This window comes from Heterodontus francisci, chromosome 3 (assembly GCF_036365525.1).
Source record: "Heterodontus francisci isolate sHetFra1 chromosome 3, sHetFra1.hap1, whole genome shotgun sequence".
NCBI classification, from domain to species: Eukaryota; Metazoa; Chordata; class Chondrichthyes; order Heterodontiformes; family Heterodontidae; genus Heterodontus; species Heterodontus francisci.
Window position 1 is genome coordinate 174,597,606 of NC_090373.1, and position 26,393 is coordinate 174,623,998.

At 42.8% G+C, this 26,393-nt stretch overlaps 1 protein-coding gene across 2 annotated transcripts in view; it reads right to left on the reverse strand.

Moving 5' to 3' along the window:
• The window catches only part of ppp1cb (protein phosphatase 1, catalytic subunit, beta isozyme), a 162,038-nt gene that overhangs the window by 127,853 nt on the left and 7,792 nt on the right, over positions 1–26,393 (reverse strand). The gene's annotated exons all lie outside the window — the stretch shown is intronic.

Here is a 26,393-nt window from a genome sequence, read left to right on the forward strand (position 1 = left end):
AAGGGGAAAGGTTTAGGGGGGGGATATGCGTGGAAATTTCTTTACGCAGAGGGTGGTGGGTGCATGGAACGCTTTGCCAGCGGAGGTGGTAGACGCGGGCACGATAGCGTCTTTTAAGATGTATCAAGACAGATACATGAATGGGCAGGAAGTAAAGAGATACAGACCCTTAGAAAATAGGCGACAGGTTTAGATAGAGGATTTGGATCGGCGTAGGCTTGGAGGGCCGAAGGGCCTGTTCCTGTGCTGTAATTTTCTTTGTTCTCTTTGAACCATTGCTCTCACCTGTATCCAAAATGGAAAACCGATTAAGCAAGATAGACCCAGGGGACTCCTGCACTGCTTGCCTGGTTCTGAGTGCCCAGCAGTCACCCATTCCCTCTCTGCCTGCATGCTCCTAACCTGCGGCGTGACCACCTCCCTAAATGTGCTTTCCACATAGTCCCCTGTCTCAGAGACACAACAGTGACTCCAGCCGCCAGTCAAGTTCCAAAACCCAGAGCTCAAGCTTCTGCAGCCAGTGACACTTCCTGCAGAAGTGTTAGTCTAGGACACATGGTGCGTCCATGGCTTCCCATATACCGCAGCATGTACTTGGCCGAGCTGACCTGCTACACCCTAACTTTAAAAACTATTACATGTAGACAAACATATGAAATGAGTGAAAACAATCATTGGGGGGAGTGGGGGGGGGGGTTGGATTTCAATTACCCCTAAACAACTGGGAGAGGGGAATTATAGCTTGCACACTACTTGTTTCTGACCTAATATGCAAGGAACCCTGCTAGAGCTAGTAATGGAAAAATGAACCAGAGTAGATAAGAGTAGCAAGGGTGGGAGATCAAAGGAGTAGGGATCACAATATAAGGTTTAAGATAATGATTGAGGGGGGATATAGATAGTATAAAGACCAAAGTCATACTCTGGATTGGAAAGTAGCCAACTACATGGGAATGAGTAAGAAGTTAAGGAAGATAAATTAGAGAAAAATATCTGCAAAACTGAAGAACAGCGGACAATATTTAAAAGGAGAGATGACTAGATTTCAGGAGGAAATTTTTCCAATAAAAAAAAAGCTAAGGATGAAATGTGATGGATAAAATTGAATCTGCAGAAAAGGTATAAACAATAAAGGAGAGAATGAAGAAGGGGAGAGGGGTTAGGAAGACAGAATATATGGAGTGAAATATCAAAGAATATAAAAATATAGTATTACTATAGTATCAGTAATACAGGCACACAAGTAACAAAAGAGAATTAAACTAGATACAGAACCACAACAGGAAGAGCAAAATAAAGTCAGAAGTAAATACCTAAAAGGCAGGAATACTGAATAGATGCTTTGCCTCAGTTTTCACTGAAAAGGTAATCAAAGAAGGATATTACAACAATTTAGAAAGGGAGACCATCCTGGACAAATTTGAGGATAATTTCCACAGTACCACACTGGTTTTTAAAAATTTGATTTGGCACTGCTGGGAACTAAAAATATACCTAGAACTTAATCTGACCTTGTCCATTTGCACTTTTAATTTAAAAGCAAGCAAACTGAAACACTATACAATGTGACTGCAGAGCTTAACGGTGTTCCTTGTGAACAAATTTCTGTAAAAGTCATGCTAAACTGGAAATGTCACATATCCAGTTAGCCTCTTTTGATGGAGGCACCATGAAACTTAAATCTTGCAGTTTACTACTTGACCAACCAAAAAGAAATTTCACATCAAAGTGCATGGAATTGGAGATATCTTTGTGACCTGGATTGGTAAGTGATTAGGGTTAGGAGACAGGCAGCAAGGATAAAGAGACAGCTCTGATTGGAAGGATGTGACACGTGATCATAGAGTCAGAGTCAATTACAGCACAGGAGGCCATCATTCGGCCCATCAAGTCCATGCCGCTCTCCACAGAGCTATCCAGTCAGTCCCACTTCCCCACTCGATCTCTGTAGCCCTGCAAGTCTATTTCACTCAAGTGGCCATCAACTTCCTCTTGAAGTCACTGACCGATTGGAACTTTACCTGCAGAAAGTGGCCGTCCTCGAAGGGGGGGGGGGGACCATAAAATGGCAAGTCATGACGTCGGATCAAGTCCCTGACGTAATGACACAGAACGCAATTTTTCACGCATCAGATGGCAGTCAAAATGGGAACACCACTCACCCTTTGATTAAATCCAATTAAAGGCCAATTCAGAAAAGAAGCAACAGACTTCAAGTTTACATGGCCTGTGCCATTTTGCACACGAAGGCCACATGGTGGCGAGGGGGGGGTGTTTGGAGCCTCGGCAGGTTTAAATAAGTGGCAAGGGGTCTACAGATGAAGGCTTTGGAGGTATTGAGTTCGAGTCTTTAAGGTAAACAGGAATTTAAAGTTCAGGGTTGATACTGTTGGTTCACCAGGGCTCACTTCAGCAAGTGATCTTCCTGGCAGGGCCGTAGCTCGGAAGATTTCTATGAGGGGGTTGGGATTGCCTTTCTTTGCAGCAATTACTACAAAGCTCTCCCCATTATATATTTGGCACACTGTTCCCGAGAAGTGTGCTGGGTCCTCAGCTTTCCATTATAAGCATGGGTGACTAGAATGAAGGGAGAGAGAGAGAGCGAGCTGTACATTCAAGTTTGTAGATGATATCAAGCTAGGAGTAAGACATAAAGGGATATAGAGGGGTTAAGAGAGTGGGCAAAACTTTGGCAGTTGGAGTTCAATGTTGGGGAGGGGGGGGGGGCAGTGAGGTCATCGACTTTGGATCTAAGACAACTGGGAATATTTTCTTAAATGGAGAGAGACTAGGAGCTGTGGAGAAGCAAAAGGACGTGTCCATGTCAACAAATTATTAAAACCTAGCGCACAGGGACAAAAAGTAATCAAAAAGACTAATGCTGACCTTCGGCTCAAACTGGATTGGAATTCAAAGTGAGGAAGCACTGCCTCAGTTGTACAGTAGCCTGATCAGACCATACCTACAGTACTGAGTTCACCTGAGGCAGTGAACCTTGGGAATGAAACATTTTCCTTGGCAGGGTGCTTAGCGAAGGAGGGGGTGAGAGTGTGGGGAAAGGTGTACAGTGGAGATACACCAGCTTTATAACAGGGCTTAAAGGGTTAAATATGAGGCCAGGTTATATAAACAAGGTTTGTCTCCCCCTTGGGTTTAAAAGATTGAGGAAAGGGTCAAGCTTATTAAACTGGTAAAAGGAACCCAATAGGCTAGATGCCGAAAACTATTTCCTCTGGTGGGGAAATCCAGAACAAGGGAGCATTATTTTTAATTCAGAGCGAAGATATTCAGCAGTGAAATCAGGAACCACATTTTCCACAGAAGCTCGCAAAAATCTGGAATTTTCTCCCCCAAACGTCTCTGGATGCTGGGCCAATTTCAGCCTTGAAAACTTTAGTGATAAAACTTTGCTAAGTAAGAGTATGAAGGGATATGGAACAATGGTGGGTAAATGTAGCTGAGGTACAAATCATACGGACATACAAATTAGGAGAAGTAGGCCATTCAGCCCCTCGAGCCTGCTCCGCCATTCAAGATCATGGATGATCTATTTGTGTTTTGAATTCCATACTCCGATCTACCCTGATACCCTTGATTCCCTTGCCTAACAAGTATCTATCTACCTCCACCTTAAAAATATTCAATGACCCCGCCTCCACCACCTTCTGAGGCAGAGTGTTCCAAATTAGCACAATCCTCATGAAAAGTTTCTCCTCATCTCTAAGTCTTAAAAGGGCGACCCCGAATTTAAAATCAGTGCCCCCTAGTTCTGGACTAACCCACAAGAGGAAACATCCACTCCACATCCACCTTGTCAAGATCGTTCAGAATCTTACATACTTCAATCAAGTCTCTCCGCACTCTAAACTCCAGTGAAAACAAGGCAGTCTGTCCAACCTTTCCTCATAAAACAACCCGCCCATTCCAGGCATCAATCTAGTAACCCTCCTTTGAATCACCTCCAATGCATTCACATCCTTCCTTAAATAAGGAGACCAAAACTGCACACAGTGATCTGCCAAGCTCTAACTGCAATATGGAACAGGCTCAACTGGCTGGATGGCATACTCCTGTTCATATGATGTACTGGTATTTCTACCTTACTTTTATTCAATCATTTATTAGCTAACTTGCAAAATAAAGTGACAGACTCGGAGTATGCAGTTTACAGTGAATAAGGAGTTACCAGAGGCATTGCAAGTGGCACACAAGAGACAGAAGTTGAGGAACTTTTAGGGGGTAAACTACAGAATGGTCCAGTTTAGCATGATCAGTGGAAGAGCAAAAGCCAGTAAGTAATTTAAAACAATCAACTTCAAGGATATGATGGAAGATCTTAAGCAGACTGAGAATTTTTTGCATCTACAGTTCAATGTGGAACACCTTGAAAGCCATAAAGCAGAACTTAGAGGATAAATGCACATCAGAGATTAGCAAACGCAGACAAAGCAAGTGTACATTAACAAATTAATCTGATGCAATTAAGGACACAAAATGTCTTCCATAATTCCTGCAAGGTGGTAGGTGAAGGGGTTCAATGGGGTGAGCTTAAGAACATTTACAAACATGTTAATAAGGTTATCAGAGGGACAGTGAGACCTGGAAAAATATAGCTGTAGATACAAAACATGCCAGGAACCAGAGAATTACACTGGCGAGTTTCTGTTTAGATTGATTCAGTCCAATTGCTCTATATCAGACTGAAAAACAGAGGATTAACCTAACACAGTTTATACTGAATGATTAACTCTCCTCAAAGTAGTCACTAATGAAGACACAAACAGCTTTTAATAGCAATAATCCAAGTAAAATGAATAACTTCAGCAATGAGAAGGAAGCCCTAATCATGCTAAAAGAGCTCAAATCCAGCCATGGAAAATATTCACCCTCAAGCTACAAGGGAGAGCCATTGACTTAATACAAGGCTTCAGTGGTGGCCATTTTCAAAAAAATGACAACTTCTAAAAAGCATTATAGTGATTTACAGAAGGCTACTAATTAAGCTACAAAGTAGTGGGGACTTGATAAAATTGGGAATGGATAAGTTGAGTAGAAAGCAAGAGCCAAGTGAGGTGTCCCCAGGGTCAGAATTGGGACCCCGATGATCTGTAATTTATATTACAGATAATATCTTCTTCTTTGGCCTCCTTGTCTCGAGAGACAATGGGTAAGCGCCTGGAGGTGGTCAGTGGTTTGTGAAGCAGTGCCTGGAGTGGCTATAAAGACCAATTCTAGAGTGACAGACTCTTCCACAGGCGCTGCAGAAAAAATTGGTTGTCGGGGCTGTTACACAGTTGGCTCTCTCCTTGCGCTTCGGTCTTTTTTCCTGCCAACTGCTGGGTCTCTGACTCGCCACGCTTTAGCCCCGCCTTTATGGCTGCCCACCAGCTCTGGAGATCACTGGCAACTGACTCCCACGACTTGTGATCAATGTCACAGGACTTCATGTCGCGTTTGCAGACGTCTTTAAAGCGGAGACATGTACGGCCGGTGGGTCTGATACCAGTGACAAGCTCACTGTACAATGTGTCCTTGGGGATCCTGCCATCTTCCATGCGGCTCACATGGCCAAGCCATGATAATATATAGGTTTATATAACCTATATTAGCTCCTCCATCCAGAAGAACCACACAGACCCCATCATGGTATCTGATAGCTTTGGAAATGATTTCAGGATTTTTCCCTCCACTGTTCTATATGGAGATCTGTTCTGTGCGTGAAGAAGTCTACTAAAGCCTTAGATCACTTTCAACTTAGCGCTTAGCTATTGCATCATTATGCATCGACGTTTTTGTTGCCCATTTTTCTTTTTTCTATGTTGAATTTCGTCTGCCATTGATCCAACCACTTGTCTTTTTTGCTGATCTTGGTAACTACAAAAGGAGTTATCTTCAGATTTAACTGCCCTTTGTTTGATGTCCGTAAATTTGACCAGTTTACATTATTACAGATAAGATTGAAGGTTTTGGGCAAGCGATGCAGGGGGAAATATGAGAAAGAACTTTTTTTTTTTTTTATACAGCAAGTGGTAATGACCTGGAACTCTCAGCCCACAAAAGGTGATGGAAGCAGAGATAATCAATAACTTCAAAAAGGAAAATTGGATGGTCATTTGAAGGAAATTGATTTGAGGGCTATGGGGATTGAGCGAGGGAATGGGACTGACTGGATAGCTCCGTGGAGAGGCGACATGCACTCGATGGGCTGAATGGTCTGCTATGCGGTAAATGACTCTATAGATCATATTTCCTGTCCATTCCATTTTGCCTCCCTTCAGTTATTGTGATGGCGACAATACATTTACTGGATGAGTGCAGCCAAAACACTCAAGAAACTCCAGCATCCAGGAAAACACAGTGCACTTGATAAGCACCACTTCTAATGGGCAACTTATACATTTTTTCTACCTAGGATGCACTGTGGCTGCAATATGTCCTATCTACAGGATGCATAGAAACATAGAAAATAGGAGTAGGCCATTCAGCCCTGCACCTCCATTCAAAAAAGATCATGGCTGATCATCTAATTCAGTACCCAGTTCCCGCTTTCTCCCCATACCCCTTTGGCATTAATACATCTATCTCCTTCTTGAATATATTTAATGACTTGGCCTCCACTGCCTTCTGCGGTACAGAATTCCACAGGTTCACCACCCTGAGTGAAGAAATTTCTCCTCATCTCGGTTCTAAATGGCATATCCCGTATCCTGAGACTGTGACTCCTAGTTCGGGACTCCCCAAACATCGAGAACATCCTCCCTGCATCTAGCCTGTCTAGTCCTGTTAGAATTTTATAGGTTTCTATGAGACCCCCTCATTCTTCTAAACTCTAGTGAATATAGGCCTAGTCAACCCAATCTCTCCTCATACATCAATCCTTCCATTCCAGGAATCAGCCTGGTAAATCTTCTTTGTACTCCCTCCATGGCAAGAACATCCTTCCTCAAATAAGGAGACCAAAACTGTACACAATTCTCCAGATGTGGTCTCACCAAGGCCCTGTATAAATGCAGTAAGACATCCTTGCTCCTGTACTCAAATCCTCTTGCAATGAAGGCCAACATACCATTCGACTTCCTAATTGCTTGCTGCACCTGAATGCTTGCTTTCAGCGACTGGTGTACAAGGACACCTAGGTCTCGCTGCACCTCCCTCTTTCCAAATCTACCACCATTCAGATAATATTCTGCCTTTCTGTTTTTACTGCAGATACACTGCAACAGCACCCAAGCTCATTTCAGGAGAATATTCCCACCCCTTGTCGTCTGTGGTAGTGGTCAAGAGTAGCAATGTTGTGGGATCAGCTCCAAGTGATACCCCTTTCTGACTTGGGCATGTATCATTATTCCTTCATTGGAGCAGAGTCAAACTCCTACAATTCTTCAACAACAGCATGAGAACACCATCACATTAACTGAGGGGAGCCAAATGGAATGGACAGGAAATATGATCTGAAATAAGATCTGTAGAGTTATTTACTGCAGGAGGCCATTGAGTGCATGCCACCTCTCCACAGAGCTGTCTAGTCAGTCCCACTCCCCCGTTCAATCCCCATAGCCCGGCAAATCGCTTTCCTTCAAGTGTCCATCCAATATTCCTTTGAAGTCATTGATTTTCGCGGCTTTCACCACCCTTGTGGGCAGCATGTTCCAGGTCATTATCACCCGCTGTGTAAAAAAAGTTCTTCATATTCCCCCTGCATCGCTTGCTCAAAACCTTCAAACTTGTTAGCATCTGTAATCTCAATGTAAACTGGTCAAATTTACAGACATCAAACAAGGGGCAGTTAAATCTAAGATAACTCCTTTCATAGTTACCAAGTTAAGCAAAAAAGACAAGTGGCTGGATCAATGGCAGATGAAATTCAACACAGAAAAAAGAAAAATGGGCACCAAAAATCTTCCATGAATAATACTGTGCACTAAGCTGAAAGTGATCCAAGGGCTTTAGTGGACTTCTTCACTCAAAGAGTAATCACAGAACAGATCTCCATATAGAACAGTGGAGGGGAAAATCCTGAAATCATTTACAAAGCTATCAGATACCATGATGGAGTCTGTATTGTTCTTCTGGATGGAGCAGCTAATATAGCTTGGGTTGCCTCCCTCATTTGTATACATCTTGGGAACTGCAATAATATATTTATAACTTAAGATTTTAATTCAATAAACCTAAAAAAAAGTCAGGAAATTTTATTTTTGGGAAGCTGTATGCCAAGTAAACAACTTCATTCAGCTGAAACAATTGCTGATATGAATACTTTACAAGGTGAAGCACATTAAAAAAGGCCCATAAATATGCTGTCAGTTGAATCTGTATGAATTTTTAGATTGATTTTCCAATATGCAACATTAGAGTGATATGAGGAGAGTCACAAACTTGGTCATGGCGGTGAGGGAGGACCTTTGTAGGGGCAGGCTGACCCACAGAGCAGGCAAAACGGAGAAAACTATCAAGGCTGAATCAACCTGTCTCATTAACACTTGCCTGCAGCAAAGGCCGGCTTGGGTCTACAAATGAAACCCAATCCGAGCCCCACAGAACCACATCCAACCCCGAACCCGAACCAGCTGGAGTCCTTCCATTTTTTCCTGCGCCCGACCCGACCAGTGAACCTATCTTCAGTTTTTCACTTTGTTGCTTATCTGTATAAAGTAAAATAACTAACAAAACCACCTTTCAAGCCCCCAAAAAAAATACATTAACACCTGAGGTTGTAATAGAGCGTGTCCACCCAGCCCAAGCCCAAATGCTGGACCCGGAAGCGTGACCCGATCTAAACCCAACACGTCATCGGGTCCAGGTCAGGTAGCCAGCCTTTAGCCCTGCAGGTGACCAACTCAACAGTGAGATCAGAAACAAGCACACTGGAGCACCAATATATTGTAACATAGATGGGAACACTTTCAACCACCCCACTGGACAGGTGGGGATGTGGTAGGAATATGGAATTAGTGTAGGATTAGTATAAATGGGTGGTTGATGGTCGGCACAGACTTGGTGGGCCGAAGGGCCTGTTTCAGTGCTGTATCTCTAAACTAAACTGCGTGCGCAACACCCCTTACATATCCACTTGCTGTAGGAAAAATGTTTTCAAACTTTGGTTCTCAAAGCATGGAGAATCGGAACGGGAATTGCAGATGGGACCCGTGGTCATCAGTTCTCTGGATTTGCTGACTTAAGAATGTGGTCTTCCAGTACATGAAGACACATTATCTTCATTGGATGCACTGCTGGCATGTCCTTTGGAAGTTAGAATGGAGGTGGGCCCACTGATAGTTTCAGTACTTACAAGTGATTTCCCATTAAAAAAAAGTTTGAAAACCACTAAAATGGGAAAGCAACGAACAAAAGACAGGCATTATGGCATCACAGAGTATTTTATACACAGCCTGGTCTCTTTTATTGCCAAGAAAAGGGCTGGGACCAGGACAAGCAAAAGTAATGACCAGCGGTAGGAAACAAAGAGGAAAAAAAAAACTACAGTTTACAAATTCTTCCAAGAAAGAAAACCGCTGATCATAGAGTAAATCGGATTGCGTACTCTTGGTTTGCTTAGTTCATATGGCATTTAGTTCAGAGGTAACTTTTCTATAACACAAATGGCATGAAAAACCTGTGTATTCTAAAACCTAACTTGCACTGGCATCAAGTTGATACTTATGCTAAAAAGAAACCATTATAAAATTCTGAGTATTGGGATACTAATATTCAAACAATAACCACAAACCACCTGTTATCCTAATTAAGAACCTCTGACTTCTTTAGCAAGAATAATCAGCAAGTTTTCCTTTAACATTAGAACTTATACATTACCATCAGCAGGGCCAGTTTCACAGTGAGGGAATAAGACATTTATAATAACATTCCAGGATTTATGCTGCTGTTTTGGAGATTACATTCCCCAAGTGCTTACACTTATAATTAGACCCCAGTGATTGATGACTAAATAAAATCAAATTCTGCTTTCACTGCATGGAATCCTGGATTTTGCAGATCACATTCTATCCACCTTTTTGTAAAAAGTATTCCTTCATTACTTCAGGTCATCTTTTCATTTTTCTCCTTTCATTATTGTGTCTCATTTCACCACCCCTGCTTTTTTATGGCCTATTTTTCGAATGTGTTCATCTTAATTACCTTCCCCCCACCGCCCCGCCGTGTCCGACATTAAGCACTCATTTATTTACTGCTATTTTGCTCAAATTGTAAAGTGGGCAAATGAACTGACTTTGAACTGGATAAGTGTTCAAAACGCTCAACTTTTTTTCAATAGCATTGAGCAAGGAGACAATAAAATAGAAGCTGAAAGAGACAAACACTGTGCAGTAATTAGAATGTTTTCTTCCTCTCTCATCTTTCGCAAATTAAGGTTCATAAATCTAGTTTGAATCAGCACGCAATTTGCCAGAACGATTTAGTGAGGAGCTACTTCATAGTCAGTTTGCTGACAAAATTTCTCTCAAAACCTGGAAGCTCCACCTGCTCTCTCTCTTGGCTACAATTTCAGGGCTGTACAGATTCATTACTATTAATAGACAACAGCATTTATCAAGCCCTTCAGCAAACACCTCAATTACTGATTGCCAGATAGCCTAGCAGTAACCTGCTTGAAGTTATAAATTCCACTCTATGCAGCATTCAAAACCACTTTCCAGTTCCATACTTAAAATTGAAAGGAAAAAGCTACAATGAACCAGATATGCACATACTAAAAAGCCTTTTGTAGCATCTCTTTACTGACAACTGAACTCAAATCAGCTACTAACTTATTACAGCATGGCATCACTGCAACGTCATCCCCGAGACTGCTGTAAAGCACAATGGTGAACGTGCAACATTTTCATATGACCACTTCAAATGTGAAAACACCCAGCAGTACAATTAGAAATTTTGCCCTTCCAATCTCAGTTGTGGCTGTAGAGAGCGGTGCAACACTAGCAGGTTTGTTACTGGTGTGGTCGGTGCAATTTGGGGGTGATGAATTTAAATGCATCACATAAGTCAAAAAATCAAATCATGATATCCAAAGGAAAGATAGATAAAGGGTAAGGGGAGGGATGAAAGTCTGGAAAGCAGGACTAGATTGGGACAGCTAGCACTTGAATGATCAGCCAAACATCACTTTTTGAATCAAAATTAACATGATTCTATTGGTAGCATATTAGTTCAAGTTCAATATTTTCCTTGGCTATTGGTACCAGTTTGTTACAACTCCAAGGACAATGGCACTACAAATCCAATTATACACTATGTGCAAATCATAAAAGGAAAGAGATACTAAATTTCCCTACCAGCCTGCATAAACCAAATTCTCACTGTAGCTTGAACAATTTCATTTCAGCCAGTCAGCACCTCAAGAGTGCAGCACTGGAGAGCAAAAGCACAAAAATGCTGTAAAGATGCTCAAAGTAAACAATACTGTCTGTTGTTCACTGTAAATTGAAACCAGCAGCAATAAATGAGCATCAGCAATTTGAACAATGATCTCAGTTAAATTGATTAGATTTTTATTTATAATTGACTTGAGGAATAAACTTAGTTTAACATTAACAAAAGCAAAATACTGTGAATACTGGAATTTGAAGAAAATTCAGAAAATGCTGGAAATACTCGAAGTTCTGGCAGCATCTATGGAGTCAGAAACAGAATTAACCTTTCAGATCTATGACCTTTTGTCATAACTAGAAAAAATTGAAATCCAACAGATTTTAAACAAGGAGAAAAGCAGGGAAAAGGGGGAGGGGAGAACAAAGCGAAAGGTGTCAACCGGATGGAAGGCAGAGATTAAATGACAAATGGAATAATGGTGCAAGGCAAAAGGAGATGGTAATGGGTTGCCAGAAAAGTCACGGATGTAGTTAGGAAGAAACTGGACAAGGGGAGAAAAAGTCAAGACAGAGGAATAAAAAACAGGTCCATGGGGCAAGGATGGGATGAAATGATTGGTCTATTAGGGCAATCCTATTTATGGATCTTAGGAAGGAGGTAGAATGTTGTACTGGGTTGGGGGACTATGAAGTCAAAGTTGTGGAGGGAAGATCTCCAAAGGCTGAGGTCAGTGACAGTCTTGGAAACAATGGCCTGTGTTCAGTGGGAAGGCAAGAGGAGTCAGCTCAGTGAAAAAGTCAGTTCACCAAACAACAGTGCCACACACATCAGCACATTTAATGACAATGTTAGGGTTGGACCTGAGAACAGAGAGCTGCAAGTTCAGACAGAGATAGGTTAGAGTAAGTGAGGGAAGCAGAGAAATTGAAAAGGTCGATGTCATGCCAGCAGTTCTCTATGAAAAAATCTAGAGGGCAAGAGGCCACACAGAGGGGTCCAGGCAGAAGGAGAATTCTGAAGATAGGAAAAAGAATCCACTGTGTGGTGGGGAGAGGAGAGAAGACTCCTGGCCAAAGTAGGCAAAGAAGTTCAAAATTCCATGATGTGGGGCATAGGGAATGAAACTGAGGCCTTAGCGAAGGACTGATCAGTTGGGGTCAGTGAGGGGTAGGACAGAGATCAAGAGAGTCGGTGCTACTATAGAAAGGTCCAGGGTGTGCACAGGGCATGCCTTTTGCCTTGCATCATCTCTTTCGTCATTTAGTATCTCCTACCTTTCACCCTATCACAGATCTTCCTTTTGTTCTTGCCCCCCTCCCCTGCCTCTGTAGTTGCTTAAAACCTATTACGTATCTAACATTTTCCAGTTGCAAAAAGTCATCTGCAACGTTAACTTTTTTTTTCTCCACAGATGCTGCCAGAATTGAGTATTTTCAACATTTTCTGTTAAAATAACACATGATTGAACTTAATGTTAGACAAAATTAAAATCAATGGGAATCGAGGGAAAACATTCCACTGGTTGAAGTCATACCGTGCACAAAGGGAGATGGTTGTGGTTGTTGGAAGCCAATCATCTCAGTCATCCCAGGTGTTCCTCAGGATAGTGTTCTAGGCCCAACCATCTTCAGCTGCTTCATCAATGACCTTCCCTCCAGGTCAGAGGGGGGGGGGGGGGGGACGATTGCTGATGCTTGCACAATGTTCAGTATCATTCGCAACTCCTCAGATACTGAAGCAGTCCATGTCCATCTGCAGGAAGACCTGGACAACATTCAGGCTTGGGTTGACAAGTGGCAAGTAACATTCATGCCACACAAGTGCCAGGCAATGACGATCTCCAACTATCTCCCCTTGACATTCAATGGCATTACCAGCACTGAATCCCACACCAACAACATCCTGGGAGTTACCACTGACCAGAAACTTAACTGAACCAGCCATATAAATACTGTGGCTAAAACAGCAGGTCAGAGGTTAGGAATTCCAAGACGAGTACTCACCTCCTGACTCCCCAATGCCTGTCCACCATCTACAAGGCACAAATCGGGAGTGTGATGGAATACACTCCAGTTGCCTGGATGAGTGCTGCTCCAACATCTCGACACCATCCAGGACAAAGATCATCCAACACCTTAAACATCCCTCCACCACCGACGCACAGCTGCAGCAGTGTGCATCATATTCAAGAAGCACAGCAGCAAATCACCAAAGCTCCTCTGACAGCACCTTCCAAACCCACAACATTTACCATCTCGAAGAACAAGGATAGCAGAACATGGGAACACCAGCACCTGCAAGTTCCCCTCCAAACCACACACCATCTTGACTTGGAACTATATCACCATTCCTTCACTGTCACTGAGTCAAAATCCTGAAACTGCTTCCTAACAGCACTGTGGTGCACCTGCATCACATGGACTGCAGTGGTTCAAGAAGGTGGCTCACCACAAACTTCTCAAAGGCAATTAGGGATGGGCAACAAATGCTGGCCTTGCCAGTGATGCCTACATGCCATGAAATATAAAAAAAAGTCATAATTCAAATTAAGAGATGAGAAATGAATAAACCACAGTAAACTGAGCAGACAGTTAATGGCAAACCTACAGACAGTAGAAAGTGTTCAACTTATATTTATATAGCCCCTTTAACAGAATAAAACATCCCAAGTGCTTCACAGAGGCGTTATAAAACAAAATATGACACTGAGCTACATGAGGAGATATTAGGTCTAAAGCTTGGTCAAAGAGGCAGGTTTTAAGGAGTGTCTTACAGGAGGAAAGCAAGAGAGGTGTCGGGATGGAATTCCAAAGCTTAGGGCCTTGGCAGTTGAAGGCATGGCCACCAGCGGCGATTAAATGGGGAATGCTCAAGAGGCAAGAATTAGATGAACGCAGATATCTTAGAGGGTTGTGGGGCTGGAGGAGATTATACAGACAGGGATGGATGAGGTCATGGAGGCATTTGAAAACAAGGATGAGAATTTTAAAATAAAGATGCCGCTCGACCAGGACGCAATGTAAGTCAGCGAGAAAGAATATTTGGTATGATACAAAACTAGTGCGTACCCCCTAGTGTCAATCTTGGTTCAGTGATAGTATTCTGACCTGAGTCACAAGGTTGTGGGTTCGAGTCTCACTCCAGAGAGTGAAACAGCATCTAGGATGACACCTTAGTGCAGCAGTGAGGGAGCTGCTTTACTTTAAAACTACTTACATGGCTATTAAACACTGAGGTTGTGAAAGGTGCTAAATAAATTCAAGTTTGTTTTCTTTTAAAAGGCAAAGGTACCACTTGCGTAGTTAAGTAACCAGGATCAACAAATGCAGCAAGGGACAGTATCAAGAGTCAGAGTCGTACAGCATAAAAACAGGCCCTTCGGCCCACCGCGTCCATGCCAATCATAATGCCTATCTATGCTAATCCCACTTGCCTGCATTAATTTCATATCCCTCTATGCCTTGCTCATTCAAGTACCTGTCCAGATGCCTCTTAAATGTTGCTACTGTTCCTGCCTCCACCACCTCCTCAGACAGCTCATTCCAGATACCCACTATTCTTTGTGTGAAATATTTACCCCTTTGATCCCCTTTAAACCTCCTCCCTCTCACCTTAAATCTATGCCCTCTACTTTTAGTCACCCCTACCATGGGAAACAGACTCTGGCTATCTATACCCTATGCCTCTCAATTTTATATAACTCTGTCATGTCCCCTCTCAGCCTCCTTCGCTCCAGGGAAAATAGACCCAGCCTATCCAATCTCGCTTTATAACTCAAGTCCTCCAAACCAGGCAACATCCTTGTGAATCTTTTCTGCACCCTCTCTAGCTGAATCACATCTTTCCTGTAGTGTGGCGACCAGAACTGCACACAGTATTCCAAATGCGGCCTAACCAACATTATGTACAACTGTAACAGGACGTCCCAACTCTTGTACTAAATGCCTCGGCCAATGAAGGCATGCATGCCATACGCCTTCTTTACCACCCTATCGACCTGTCTTGCCACTTTCAGGGAACTATGTACTTGCACCCCAAGGTCTCTCTGCTCAACAACACTCCCCAGGGCCCTGCCATTCACTGTATATGTCCTGCCTTGGTTTAACTTCCCAAAATGCATCACTTCACACTTGTCTGCATTAAATTCCATTTACCAATCCCTTGCCCACTTTCCCAGTTGATCGATATCCTGCTGGAACCTTAGACAACCTTCTGCACTGTCCACTATACCACCAATTTTAGTGTCATCTGCAAACTTGCTAATCATGCCCGCTACATTCACATCCAAGTCATTAATATATATGACAAACAGAGGGCCCAGTACCGATCCCTGCGGCACACCACAGGTCACCGGCCTCCAATCTGAAAAACAACTCTCCACTACCACCCTCTGCCTCCTATCACCAAGCCAATTTTGCATCCAATTTGCTAGCTCACCCTGGATCCCATGTGTTCGAACCTTCTGGACCAGCCCACCATGCAGGACCTTGTCAAAGGCCTTGCTAAAGTCCATGTAGACAACGTCCAACGCCCTGCCCTCGTCAATCCTCTTGGTCACCTCCTCGAGCAACTCAATCAAACTCGTGAGACATGATTACCCACGCACTAAGCCATGCTGACTATCCCTAATCATACCATGCCTTTTCAGACGCATATAAATCCGGTCTCTCAGAATCCCTTCCAAAAACTTTCCCACCATTGATGTCAGGCTCACCGGCCTGTAGCCCCCTGGCTTAGCCCTGCTGCCCTTCTTAAATAAAGGCACAACATTAGCTATCCTCCAGTCTCCAGTACCTCACCCATGGCTAACCATGATACTAAAATCTCTGCCAGGGCCCAGCAATCTCCTCCCTTGCTTCCCATAGCATCCTAGGATACACCTGGTCAGGCCCTGGGGATTTATCCACCTTAATGCACTTCAAAACCTCCAACACCTCCTCCTTGGTAATGTTGATATGCTCCAGGATATCGCTGTTCCCTCCCTTGAACTCACTAGCTTCCATGACCTTCTCCATGGTAAATACGGACGAGAAATATTCATCTAAGACCTTGCCCATTTCATGTGGCTCCCAACATAGACTGCCACATTGATCCTTAAGGGGACCTACTCTCTCCCTAGCTACCCTTTTACTCAAAGCTAAAAAAAACTTACACAAATGCAAGGAAAAGTGGAAATGCAACCAATTGTTGCATTTAATAGATCGCAAATAACGAGAAATACTAAGATGTGTAAAAAGGAAATATGACAAAGGAAACTTAAGGATGTACAGGGAAAAGACAATACCAGCAATGCAGGGGAACCTATAAAGAAAGCAAGGGGATAAACCTGCTGGAGAAAATAATAGAACTTATGATACACAACTATCCAGAACCTGAGTTTCCACCTGAAAATAGGTGAGGAAATTACAGATGCATTAGTCATACATTTTTCAAAGCTCTCTAAATTCCAGAATTGTGCCTTTGGATTGGAAGACTGCAAAGGAAGAGGGAAAAATCAAGTAACTATAGACTTATAAACAGTTGTGGAGAAGTTACTAGAATTTAAAGAGTCACTGAACACCTGAAAAAATGACAAGATCAAAGAGTCAGCATAGATTTGAGCAGTAGGTTATGCTTGACAAATCTAGGTGAATTAAAATCAGTAGAATGGTGGAAAGGGGAGCGTATGGATGTTGCTTATATGGAATTCCAGAAGGCATTTAATAAGGTTCAACATAAGAGATTAATAGCAAAAATTAAAGAGCATGGAAATGGAGGTTGTATGGGGTTGATAATTTATGAAGAGCAAGCAAAAGGTCTATACCCTCTGGTTACCAACCTGTCAAATCTTATAGCACAGACAGGGTGGGGGGGGGGGGGGGGGGGGGGTGCCATTCAGCCAGTTGTGCCTGCACAACTCTTCGAAAAAGCTGTCCAATTTAGTCCCACACCCCAGCTTTTTCCCCCCCATAAAGAAATCCGCCTGCCACTGAAAAGTTTTTCTTTACTCAATCTAAAAGCATTCACAACTTTGAACAGCTCTATTAAACCTCCTCTGAATCTTCTTTGTTCTAAGGAGTGCAACCCCAAACATTACCATCCTGTTTCTGATTTCAGATCAGGTCCTCAAACATACAGCTAGATTTGATTTTTTTTTCCTCCAAGTTTTCCTATTCTAAAAAGGTGCTGACTAATCCTCGGCTATAGTTCCAAGAATGCCAGAAGTTCTCTGGTACCTCCTCCAGTGCCAACTGGATTGTCTAGCCATAGAGGGCATCACAGCCAACTGCAAAACCTATCGTCAGTTTCTAGCAAGAGTCAAGAGGTAGCAATCAGGAGTATGGAAACATGACTGATTTTTCAACTCTCCCTTACCCAGGGGCACCGAGGCCAACTGTAGTCTACTACCTTCTTCCCTGAACGAGACCAGTTAACTCAGCACAGACCAGTGATCATACCACACTTTCAGAACTTTTCAATTTTTCAAATGATTCTCAGTAGCATGGTCACTGGAAGGATATGGCACCTGCTACAAAAGTTATACTACATTGTTCATTAAGTGATCCCACACCCCCCAAATCACCTTTTGTACTATACAAGAGCATGTCACATCTCTGTTCTGGGGTAAGGTCCTTTTAAGGCAGTTTCTCCTCATTCAGAACTTGCTCAAGACGTTGTTACAGCAGAGAGCTTCAACTCAGCCTCCTGACAAACTTGTCAGTTGTAATCAAACTAAAACTGGACAAGCTCAATTCCAAAAAGCACATTGGCCAATCTTTTCTGCAACAGGACATCACTTGGCATGCCCCATTAATTAAGATCACAATTGCACATAGAGATCTTAAAATATTTTGCCAAAGTTGCTACAAGTTCCAGCCTGGCGAAGGCAAAGGGACACCTGGGGCTTTAGTAAACAATGAGACCAGCAAGTATCTCCTGAACAAATGAGATTAAAGAATTGAGAAACAAACAGAGAAAGGACTGAGAAGGCGGGTGAATAAAAGTGAGTGAACTCAATGTCAAATCAGGTACAGAAGGAAAGATTAAAGAGGTAAATGTGTGGCTCAAAAGATTGGTGTGGGAGAAATGGATTCGAATTCATGGACATTGGCACCAGTACTGGGGAAGGAAGGAGCTGTTCCGATGGGATGGGCTCCACCTGAATCATGCTGGGACTAGAGTCCTGGCGAACCGCATAACTAGGACTGTAGATAGGACTTTAAACTAGATAGTTGGGTGGGGGGAGGGAGAAAAAAAGAGGATTCAGTTCTATGGTAAATTCGAAAGTCAAAGTCCAGTCTCTTCCCACCTAAATCCGTGCCTCTTCTGACACCCTATGTCAGTTTGATAATTTCCAGTTTCCTGGCCCTAACCGCCTCCTCTTCACTATGGAAGTCCAATCTCTCTACACCTCCATCCCCCACCAGGACGGTTTGAGGGCTCTCCGCTTCTTCCTTGAACAGAAGCCCAACTAGTCCCCATCCACTACCACCCTCCTCCGCCTGGCTGAACTTGTTCTCACATTGAACATCTTCTCCTTCAACTCCACTCACTTCCTTCAAGTAAAAGGTGTTACTATGGGTACCCGCATGGGTCCTAGTTATACCTGTCTTTTTGTGGGACATGTCAAACATTTCTTGGTCCAGTCCTACTCAGGCCCCCTACCCCAATTCTTCTTCCAGTACATTGATGACTGCATTGGTGCAGTTTCCTGCTCCCGTCGAGAACTAGGAAACTTCATCAACATTGCTTGTAATTTCCACCCTTCTCTCACCTTTGCATGGTCCATCTCCGACACTTCCCTTCCTCGATTTATCTGTCTCCATCTCCGGGGACAGGCTGTCTACTAATATTCATTATAAGCCCACCGACTCCCACAGCTACCTTGACACAACTTCTTCACACCCTGCCTCCTGTAAGGACTCCATTCCACTCTCCCAGTTTCTCCGTCTCAGACGCATCTGCTCTGATGATGCTACCTTCCACGACAATGCTTCTGATAAGTCTTCCTTTTTCCTCAACCGAGGATTCCCCTTCACTGTGGTTGACAGGGCCCTCAACCATGTCCGCCTCATTTCCCACACCTCGACCCTCACCCCTTCCCCTCCCTCCCAGAACCGCGACAGGGTCCTCACTTTCCACCCCACCAGCCTCCATATCCAAAGGATCATCCTCTGCCACTTCCAGTGTGATGCCACTACCAAACGCATCTTCCCCTCCCTTCCCGTCAGTATTCCGAAGGGATCATTCCCTCCACGACACCCTCGTCCACTCCTCCATTACCCCCACCACCTCGTCCCCTTCCCACGGCACCTTCCCCTGCAATCGCAGGTGTAATACTTGCCCATTTACCTCCTCTCTCCTCCAATCCAAGGCAACAAACACTCCTTTCAGGTGAAGCAGCAATTTACTTGTACTTCTTTCAATTCAGTATACTGTATTCGCTGCTCACAATGTGGTCTCCTCTCCAATGGGGAGACCAAACGCAGATTGGGCGACCACTTTGCGGAACACCTCCGCTCAGTCCAGAAGAATGACCCTGAGCTTCCAGTTGCTAGCCATTTCAACACCCCAGCCCCGCTTTCATGCTCACATCTCTGTCCTGGGATTGCTGCAGTGTTCCAGCGAACATCAACGCAAGCTCGAGGAACAGCACCTCATTTACCAATTAGGCACGCTACAGCCTGCCAGACTGAACACTGAATTTAATAATTTCAGAGCATGACGGCCCACCACCTCCCCCCCCCCCCCCCCCACCCCACCTTTTTATGTTTAGTCTTTTTTTTTTTTCTTTGGTTATTTTATTTTAGGTTTTTAGTGTTTCTGTTTTAAAATTTTTTTTTAATGTTTGTGCTTGGAGTGCTCTGTGCTTTAGTCTATTCACACCTTCTCTGTACTAACACATTGTCTTTCAGCACACCATTAACATACCATTTGCCTTTGCTCCATGACCTTCTGGTCAGTTATTCTCTATGACCTTGCCCTATCAACACCTTCTCTTTTGTTATCTCTTGCCCTACCCCCTGCTTTACTTGCTTAAAATCCTTCACATTTCTAATATTTGTCAGTCCTGAAGAAGGGTCACTGACCTGAAACGTTAACTCTGCTGCTCTCTCCACAGATGCTGCCAGGCCTGCTGAGTATTTCCAGCATTTCTTATTATTTTATATTAGAGACGAATGGGTATGATTTAATGGCAATTACTGAGACGTGGTTGCAGGGAAATCCAAGGGTATTCAGTATTTCGGAAGGATAAGCAGGAAGGAAAAGGAGGTGGTGTAGCTTTGTTAGTAAAGGAAGAGATCAGTGCTGTAGTGAGAAATGATATAGGCACTGGAGGTAAAGACGAAGAATCAGTCTGGGTAGAAATAAGAAACAGCAAGGGAAAAAGGTCTCTGGTGGGAGTAATCTATAGGTCCCCAAACAGTAGTTCTGCAGGGGGGCACAGTATAAACCAGGAAATACTGGGGGCTTGTAAGAAAGGTACGGCAATAATCATGGGTGATTTCAATATACATATAGACCGGATGATTCAAATTGGCAAGGGTAGCCTCGAGGAAGAGTTCATTGAATGTATTAGAGATTGTTTTTTGGAGCAATATGTTGTGGAACCAACCAGGGAGCAGGCTATTCGAGATTTGGTATTATGTAATGAGGTGGGATTAATTAATGATTTCATAGTTAAGGATCCTCTAGGGAAGAGCGATCATAGCATGCTAGAATTTCAAATTCAATTTGAGGGCAAGAAACTAGAGTCCCACACTAGCGTTCTGGAGTTAAACAAAGATAATTACATAGGCATGAAGACAGATTTGGCCCTAGTGGACTGGGCAGGAAGACTAAAAGGTAGAACAGTTGAAGACTAGTGACAGATGTTTAAGGAGATATTCAATTCCTCCCAACTAAACTATATTCCAGAGAGGAAGAAATATTGTAAGAGGGGGAAACAACATACATTGCTAAGCAAGGAAGACAAAAACTAAGGCAAACCATATTGCAAAGGCCAGTGACAGGCTGGAAGATTGGAAAACTTTTAAAGATCAAAGGGTTACTAAAAAAGTAATAAAAGGAGTCAAGGTAAATTATGAAAGAAAACTAGTGCAAAATATAAAAACAGATAGCAAAAGCTTCTATAAGTATATAAAAGGGAAGAGAGTAGCTAAAGTGAATGTTGGTCCCTAGGAGGATGTGACTGGGGAGTTAATAGTGGGGAACACAGAAATGGCAGATACACTAAATCAGTATTTTGCCTCAGTTTTCACGGTGGAGGACACTAGTACCATCCCAATAGTAACAGGTAATGCAGAGGTTATAGAAACTTAGAACAATCACCACTAGGGAAAAAGTACTGAGCAAACTATTGGGATTGAAGGCAGACAAGTCCCCAGGGCCTGATGGCCTACATCCTAGGGTCTTAAAGGAAGTGGCAGCAGAGATAGTGGATCCATTGGTTATAATATTCCAAAGTTCCCTGGATATGAGAAAGGTTCCAGTGGATTGGAAAAATGCTAATATAACGCCCTTATTCAAAAAGGGAGGGAGGCAGAAAGTAGGAATCTATAGACCAGTTAGTTTAACATCTGTCATTGAGTAAATGTTAGAATCTATTATTAAGGAAGTAATAACAGGACATTTAGAAAGTCAAAATGGAATGCATTAGAGTCAGCATGGTTTTATGAAGGGTAAATCATGTTTGATTAATTTGCTAGAGTTCTTCGAAGATGCAATAAGTAAAGTGGATAATGGGGATCCTGTAGATGTAGTATATCTGGACTTCCAGAAGACATTTGATGAAGCGCTGCACAAAAGGTTAATACACCACATGGGGTTAGGGGCAATTTATTAGCTTGAATAGAGGATTAGATAACCAACAGAGTGTCGGAATAAATGGGTCATTTTCTGGTTGGCAAGATGTAACTAGTGGAGTGCCACAGGGCTCGATCCTCGGGCCCCAACTATTTACAATCTATGTTAATGACTTGGATGCAGGGATAGAAGGTACTACAGCCAAATTTGCAGATGACACTAAAATAGGTGTGATAGTAAGTTGCAATAAAGAAATTTACAAATGGATATGGATAGGTTAGGTGAATGGGCCAAAATTTGGCAGATGGAGTTTAATGTGAGGTTATCCATTTTGGTCGGAAGAATAGAAAGGCCAATTATCTAAATGGAGAGAAACTTCAGAGTGCTTCAGTGCAGAGGGATCTGGGTGCCTTTGTGCATGAATTGCAGAAAACTAGTATGCAGGTACAGCAGGTAATAAGGAAGGCAAATGGAATTTTGGCATTTATTGCTAAAAGAATAGAGCATAAAAGTAGGGAAGTGTTGCTGCAACTGTACAAGGTATTAGTGAGACCACACCTGGAGTATGGCATACAGTTTTGGTCCCCTTACTTGAGGAGGGATGTAGTTGCATTGGAGGCAGTTCAGAGGAGGTTCACTAGATTGATTCCAGAGATGAGGGGTTTGTCTTATGAAGAGAGATTGAGCAGTTTAGGCCTTTACTCTCTGGAGTTTAGAAGAATGAGAGGAGATCTAATTGAGGTATATAAGATGATTAAGGGGATTGACAAAGTAGAGAGAGAGAGGATGTTTCCTCTGGTGGGGCAATCTAAAACGAGAGGTCATAGTTTTAGGATAAGGGGTAGCAGATTTAAAACAAAGATGAGGAGAAATTACTTCTCTCAAAGGGTCGTGAGTCTGTGGAATTCACTACCCAGAGTGCGGTGGATGCTGGGACATTGCGTAAATTTGAGGAGGAGAAAGACAGATTTTTAAATTAATAATGGGTTGAAGGATAATGGAGAACGGGCAGGAAAGTGGAGTTGAGGCCGAGAGGAGATCAGCCATGATCGTACTGAATGGCGGAGCAGGCTCGAGGGGCTGAATTGCCTACTCCTGCTTCCTTGTTCTAATGTTATGAAAGGGGAAGATAAATTAGACAGAGGGAGAGAAAGACAGAAAAAGAATTTTATTTTTAATTTGAAAATGACTTTTTAAATCTCCTAAAACCATTCACACATTGAAGTAATCTCCAAACCTTAGCCCCTCACCCTCACACACACCAGCTAACCGAAAAATAGAGGTTTTCTCTTCAGAGCTCTTTTACAAAAAAGGAGACAAAAATAGAATACTTTGGCCAAATACTTGCTAATTCTTGAAGATAATAAGAGAAGATAAGTAAAGATGTCAGTTGTCCCTTTTTGGTTTGGCGTCCCAAATATCCCGGCTGTCACTGGGATCTTTCTAGAACAGTTCTTTTCAGGGGACACCGAAGATCAATTTGGCAGGCTTTCCAGGAGAAATGTGGCAACAGGGGTTTCTGGCAGGCTTTTCAGGAGAAATACACTATCAGTTCTTCTACTCCTTACGCTTGATTCTCAGGAAGTTCTCAGAGATGGAACAGGGTGCTGATGGTGACTGCTCTCTTGGCTAGTTTTCTCCAACTGTCTTCAAAACAGTTCACACCCAACACACTGTCCAAAGCAAAACCAAAAACAATACCTCAAGGGTCAAGCCTCCTGACCCCTATATATCTTAACCTGTCACTTCCCTGTAAACATCTTCCCTAAGTCAAAAGGTCCCTGCTGGGTATGTATCTGAAGACAGGTGACATCCAGTAAACAAAAGCAAAATATTGCAGATGCTGGAAATCTGAACTGATGAAAGGTCACAGACCTGAAATGTTAACTCTGCTTCTCTCTCCACAGATGCTGCCTGACCTGAGTATTTCCAGCACTTTGTTTTTATTTCAGACTTCCACTAATTTTTTTTTCAAAAAAGCCTGTGTCCTTTCAATGACCCCAGTGGAAAAAATATCCATTGAATCCTTTTCAGTTTTCCCCCAAACAAAAACAATGCTCATAATGAGTCCTCAAAAAAAGTACTTAACAAAAAATATAGAAGCACTGTCATAACACCTCCATTCTTGGAGAAATGAATTGCCATTTTACAACGAATGGGGAAAAAGATGAAAAATATTTTAAGACGCATCTTCACACTCATACTCATTCACTCTTTTACCTGTAGCTAATGCAGTTCTGCTTTGTACCATCTTTACACTCATCACTCAAAGCAAAGTTAAATCCTAGACAAAGCATCCGCAATTACATTATTTTTTCCTGCAATGTGGATAATCTTAAAGTGATAAGGTTGCAATAGTAAACTCCATCGGAATAGTCTAGCAATCTGGTTTTTGAATGTTTCCACAGAGGCTGGGGGTTATGATCAATATATATCACTGTCTCTCTGTAGTCATCACTTGGAACAACTAGAAGCCACACATTTCCAAGAATTTCATGATTTCTCACTTAGTCCTAGGGGTGGGGAACTCCATCCATGCTTGTACTTTTGCTGGTCTTGGCAACACTTGTCTTTGCCCTACTATATGCCTGAGGTAGGTTGCTCTGGTTTTTGCAAATTCACTTTTGGCAAGGTTTATCATGAAATCAGATGACTGTAATTTTACAAACAGAGCTTCTAGTTGTTCCAAGTGATCGTTCCAAGTGTCACTGTATACCAGCACATCAAGGTAAACCACACAGTTAGGAACACTGGCCAGCACTTGGTTCTTAGGCTCTGAAAAGTGGCTGCGGCATTTTTTTTTTAACTGGAATGGCATCACTCGGCATTGGAAAAGACTGTCTGGTGTGACAAAGGCCGATATTTCTTTAGCTTGGGATGTTAAAGGAACCTGCCAGTATCCCTTTAACAAATCTGTTTTTGTAAGAAACATGACACTGCCCACTGTTGATACAGTCTTCTAAGCAAGGTATTGGGGAGCAGTCTGCCTTTATTACTGCTTTAACTTTTCTGTAGTTTATGCAGAATCTAGTTGAACCATCAGGTTTAAGTGCCAATACCACTGGGGATCTCCAGCTGCTTTGACTGGGTTCAATTAGGTGGTTTTCCAGCATGTATTAGAATTCTGCTTTTACCTGGGCCTGTTTCTCTGGACTTAGGAAGATAGGAACAGGAGTAGGCCATTCAGCCCCTCGAGCCTGTCCCGCCATTCAATGAGATCATGGCTGATCCGCGGCCTAACTCCATATACCTGCCTCTGGTCCATATCCCTTAATATCTTGCTTAACAAGAATCTATCTAGCTCAGATATAAAATTAACTGTTCTAGCTTCAACTGCTGTTTGTGGGAGAGTTCCAAACCTCCACCACCCTTTGCGTGAAGAAGTGCTTCCTAACATCTCTCCTGAATAGTCTGGTCCTAATTTTTAGACTATGCCCCCTAGTTTTAGAATCTCCAACCAGTGGAAATAGTTTATCTTTATCTAGCCTGTCTTTTCCTGTTAATATCTCGAAGACTTCAATCAGATCACCCCTTAACCTTCTAAATTCTAGCGAAAACAGGACTAATTTGTGTAATCTCTCATAACTTAACCCCGTAGTCCAGGTATCATTCTTGTAAACCTAAGTTGCACTCCCTCCAAGGCCAATATATCCTTCCTAAGGTGCAGTGCCCAGAACTGCTCACAGTAATCCAAGTGGGGTCTAACCAGGGTTTTGTACAGCTGCAGCATAACCTGTGTCTTTATACTCCAACCCTCTAGATATAAAGGCTAGCATTCCATTAGCCTTTTTGATTATTTTCTGTACTGGCTCGTGGCATTTTAAAGATCTATGCACCTGAACCCCCAAGTCTCTTAGGACATCCACTGTACTTAACCTCTTCCCATTTAGAAAGTACCCTGCTCTATCCTTTTTTGGTCCAAAATGGATAATCTCACACTTGCCCGCACTGAAATTCATCTGCCACAGTTTTGCCCACTCACCTAGTCTGTCAATATCTCTTTGCAATTTTATGCTATCATCTAGACTGTCTACAATGCCGCCTAACTTTGTATCAACAAATTTGGATATATGACTTACTATGTCATCAACCAAGTCATTAATGAATAATGTGAATAATTGAGGCCCCAACACAGATCCCTGCGGGACACCACTAGTTACATTCCTGCCAATCAGTGTACTTAGCCATTATCCCCACTCTCTGTCGCCTACCACTCAACCAACTTCCTAATCATGTCAATAATCTGCCTTCAACTCCATGGACTTCTACCTTAGTTA